A 5,240-nucleotide genomic window follows, 5' to 3' on the forward strand; every position below is an offset into this window, starting at 1 on the left:
TTCCTGCTGGATTTCATAATCTGCTTTCCAAACCAGCTCTGATGTCCCTGGTGCACTTGCATGTGTATGGCTCTGTAAACACACACAGAGGTCCAAGTTATCTGTTAAACTCTCGTGGGACTTTACATGATACTTTAAATTTATCTCCCCTTATTTTAGCAAGTATTGGAACCAGCCTCGCTGGCTTTTAATTTCTTTCCTTTCCTCTTTCTTGAAGAGTGCATTATTAAGTGTTCTTAACCGATAAATGCATATGCTGCTCATAAGTGTTTAGAAACAGCAGTCTATTAGGAATATCTTTACTTGCTAATGCCTTAATTGCCAGGAGGAGTAACTCATTCAAATATATTGGTTACCCAAATCTACTTGGTCTACTTTCATAGAGCAGGTAAATAACGAATGATAGGATGAGAGGAAATGGCTGCAAATTGCACCAGAAGGGGGGTTAGATTGGATATTGGGAAAGATTTCTTCACCAAAAGGGTTGTCAAGCACTGGAAGAGGCTGCCCAGGGCAGTGGCGGAGGTGCCATTCCTGGAGGTATTTAAAAGACGGGCAGATGTGGTGCTGAGGGACATGGTTTAGTGGTGGACTTGGCAGTGTTAGGTTGATGGTTGGACTTGGTGATCTTAAAGGTCCCTTCCAACCTAGACGATTCTAAAAGGTGTCTAGACATGCTAAAAACCTGTAGTTCTGGGCTCAGACAATCCAGGCTCGAGAAGGAAAATAACTTCAAAAAGTATCTGCAAGACCAGGTGGGGGGGCACTTGTGAGAAGATGGAAGCAGAATGAGGTACAAAGGGAAACAGCTTTACCATCCCTTTTTGTGCAGGAGGAATTTTGTTCTATATTACTCTGCAGGGTTTGAGGGCGAGTGGATGAATCTTAGTTGATGTACCTGGTGTCAAGATAAGGGTTTGAAAGAGTTGGAGTGGCTCTGGGTGTTCCCCACCTGGTGTCACATTGCTGTTCTCCCTTTCTGCAAGCCAATGCATGACCATGCTGGATAAACTGCAACGGGCACTGGAAAAGATCGCCTGTTTCAGCCTTCCTACTTTTGCTTGACGTCCCTAGTAATTTGACTGAACAATAGAAAGAAATATTGATAGAAACTGTGTTGGAGTAATTGCAGTGTTCTGGTGGACGTCGGGGAATGGAGGGCAGTGAAGGAGAGCTGAAGGGTGGCAAGAGATAACGGTCTCTGGGAAGATGCTGAGGTGCTCCACCAGGAAATCACTTGCAGGATTGCATCTGATCCTTTGACCTCAGTAGTCTCCTTTGAATCGGAGCTCAATCTTCCTGTCCCAAGGATGTAAAACCTCTCCCGGAGTTTGCTCTTTATTATGGCGTAGCGTTGCCAACCTCAGGCTTGCAGTGTCGCGTTGGCATGCAGTGGGGGCTTGGGATTAAATCATGCCCGTAAACACTTCCTCAAGGCTAATTGTCATGGCTTCAGTGTGGTCTCATTGCTCCTGCCTGAGGATAAGAGGAATGACTGAAGGCTTCCAGCATTTTTTCCTTGAGGGGACAGTCAAAAATATCTCAATTAGAGCTTTGTTGTGCTGTGAGGAGGGCAGCTCCTGCCCTAAATGGCCCTGTAAGTGTGAAATAAGAGATAACGAGGCGTGCAACCAGCAGACGGGTATAAAACTTGGCAATTAAATGCACCTCTCTGCTCGGGTAACCACTGAGTGGGGTCGCCTCTGCAGCTGTGTGTTATGGTGCAGGGCTGGGCTCTTGCACTGCCATTTGCACACGTGAAACTCCAGTAGTCTCAAAGTGGGGGGTACTTGGATGAAGGAAAATAATGCATATAAACTAACAGAAGATGTGGAGGGGCCGCTGGGTGAGTCCTGTTCCTCCTTGACTGTAGGTGGATCTTTTATCAAGTGTAATCACCCGTCTGCATAGAGAGGATTACACCTCTGCTCGCTCTCGGGTAAAGCGATGCTGGGAAGCGTAGGCTGTTTAGCTGGGGTAGACTGGTGTGATGCACAAGCAGCAGTAGTGCCCCTTGCCTACAGGTCCATACTGGGGTGAAGTTGCAAGCGCTGGTGAGAGCTGTGGCTGTCCAGGACCTTGTAGGTGTGAGAAGCTGCTGTGGCTCCTTGTCACCTCTGCTGGGAAGCAATTCTGAACTCTGCCATCAACAGGTAAAGGTGAAATGATCCTTCGTGGGCTGGTCTTGTTCGCTGGAGCCACCAGGCAGTCACCACCTTCCAGAGTGGTGAGGCAGAAAGCTCATAAGAGACAATCATTTGGAAAGTAAGGCCTATAATGAAACACACTTGGGAAAGGAAAGTTTCTTCAAACTGAGAAGAGTTCTTGAGGAGTGCAATAATCACCTTGACTGCTTGGCGGGGTTCAGAAAATGGTTGTTTAACTCCCTTTAACAGAGAAGTTACTTGATTAATTCTCCATAAAACTCTCTGAAAATCCACCTCCTAAAGTTTAAATGTCTTGAAAGAGAAGCTGTTTCCAGTTTGTATCCGCTGGAGTAGACGGGGTAGCATCACAGTGTGGTTGTTTGGAAAGCTTAAACGGGTGAGGATTGGGGAAACCCCTTTCTGTGGATCCCACTGAAACTATAAAAATGTTCAGAATATAAAGCCTGCTTTTTTTTTTTTTTTTCTGATGTGCTGTGCTATTCTTCCTCTGCTGCTGCATGAGAAAGGAGAAGCCAGAGGATTTGGCTGCGTGCAAAATAATCCTGTATTTCTTCCTAAAACTACCTTTTCCAGGTTGGGACAAACCCAAAGTTTACAATGGGAACCTACAGCAGGGCACCGCTGGGAGGTGGTTGGGGGGCGGGAGGGGGATAAGTTAGCTGTAACTTGGTGAAATAAAAGAGGCAGAGGACCATTGAATGCAAGAAAATCAGTATTGACATTAGCTAAGAACCTTCCATTTCATGTCAGGAAGTCAATAATAAAGTATAAAGAGCAGGAAGCTTCAGCAAACTCCTGCCTCCTTTTGCTCTTTAGAAAAGGTAGTGAACTTTATTCAACTTCTTCAAAAAGTGCCAAGGTAGCCTTCTTCCCTAGCCTGGCTGAGCAGAAGGTGGTGGTGGCTGTCCAGAAATCAACAATCTCTCCAGGTTTGACCTTTTAAAATCCAAGCTTTATTCTCCCTTATCTTCAAATTCATTTATGTGTGAAAGAGCACTTGGAGTTAATCTTTTGTTTCCCCTCCTTGGGTTTATATCTAGCTGTATAGGTTGCATAGGTAATTAATAATCAATAGCACTCACGAGAGCTGCATTGCTAAAAGAAAAGCAGATCCACAAAGAAGAAAAAAAAATAAAGTATTCAGTACAATACTATCGGCTCTAGATGCTGTACATCGTTACCAGTGCAAAACAGAAGAGCTATCATGTAAGCCATATGGGTGCTCTGTCTTTACAAATCAGTGAAGTTTGTTCTGAAAGTTATGTGGCATCAAAGAGGTGGTTGTTTTTTTTAGCTAAAAGTGAAATGAAATGATGAGGGGAAAAAAAAAAAATGTAGCCCTTGCCTTACCAGAGTCTGTATGCTGCATCTTCTCAGAAGACTGTAAGATCGTCACCTATGCTAATGAATTTGCATCAGTCATTATGTAAATTTGACTTAACAATAACTGTGTAGCAACATGTCCCAGCAATGTGTTATTTGATTGTGTGCCATACTCAAGTTCTGCTGCCTGGTGACAATTCATTAGAGTAACAGTGACTGTGGAGCAGAAGGGAGTCCTTAGTCCAGAGGTAAGCAGAGCAAAGGGGTCATAACCGCCCCTCCAAAACCACCTAGTGTTGGAGGTCACTTGGTTTTCAGTTCTTCATCCACCAGGTCTACACTGGCGTGTCAGACGTGTGCCTGTGGTAACAAGGCCATGGTTGGTCTCTTCACCATGGTCTTATGCAGAGGATGGAGCTGCTGATGATATTTGTCGTGATAATCAAGACCTTGGCACCTGTTTGTTGGTTGGTTTTGGTTTGCTTGTTTGTTTGTTTTCCTGATTGGGTCTTCCATTGATTCAAAGTCATCTACAAGCACCAACAGGCTAACCAACAATTACAAGACCTCGTGGGGAAATCGAGGCAGGTTGTGGGCTCCACCCTCTTTCACTTCCGTGTCCTTTCAAAGTAACGTTAATCAACAGGAAATTAACAATAATGTTAATCAACTCTGTTAATTAAAGCTTGTGATGTGCAGGTTTTGCTCCGATCTGGGGTGTGTAACTCTCCCAAGCGGAGAGATGATTATTGAGCAGGAAGTGCACAGACTCAGCAGAGTGCTTCAGGGAAATTGAAGTTTGCCCTTCAGTCAATAAGATTTTTAAGTATATGTTGAGCTGCTTCACTGAATTGTGACAATCACCGGTAATGGAACAAAATCAAGGCTCTGAATAGGGTAGTTGTTATTTACCAGTCATTCGTTCTTACACTAGAGAACCGTTCCAGGGTGACTGGTGGCAGAGCCTCTCAGTCCAGTGTCCGGGTGGTACTTTCACAAAGGTGGCTGCCCATCCACCAGCACCCTCCCTTTAAGTAGTTATAAGCAGTGATAAGATTCCCCCTCAGTCTTCTCTTCTCCAGACTAAAAAGACCCAAGTCCCTCAGTCTTCCCTCAAAAGAAAGACGCTCCAGTCCCCTCATCTTTGTAGTCCTCGAGCTGACGCGCAGGCAGTGTGGAGATGGCGCTGCAAGGACGGGGTGCCACAGCCAGCACTGGGCAGGAGCTCCAAAACCAGATCAGAATCCTTCCCAGGTCCATGGACCCCATCAGGTACCTGTAACCTGCTAATCTGCAAAAATCATATTTCCAGTCAGCCTTCCTGAGCTTGCTCTGCTTCCTCTTGTCGACTTCACCAATTTTGAGGCTTTCGTTTGGTTCATGTCCTGATGAAGTTCTGCGCCGAGAGCAAAGGTGGTGTGCCCATCTCACTTGGCTCAACTGCTACCTCTCAAACCTGTCAGGATGCAGTTTTGTTTTGTACCAGGTGTGTTGTAGGTAAATACTTTTTGAGACGGGGAAAAATGTTTTGGGGGGTATCTGGGCTATTTTATCTTTGAAGTTGCTTTTAAAATACTAAGGCTTACCTAGAAGTGGTAGAGTGAAACCTCTTCACCTTGAAGGACTTGCAGGAATATTAAGCTTTTTACAAGATTTTTAAAATAATAAAATGTTTTTTTTCTATATGCTTGCAGCAAGTTAAAGAATAAAATAGATCTGTATGTTATTCTATTTTTATTACTGTTTTTT

Source organism: Charadrius vociferus, unplaced genomic scaffold, assembly GCF_000708025.1.
Source record: "Charadrius vociferus isolate BGI_N301 unplaced genomic scaffold, ASM70802v2 scaffold49, whole genome shotgun sequence".
Taxonomy (NCBI): Eukaryota; Metazoa; Chordata; class Aves; order Charadriiformes; family Charadriidae; genus Charadrius; species Charadrius vociferus.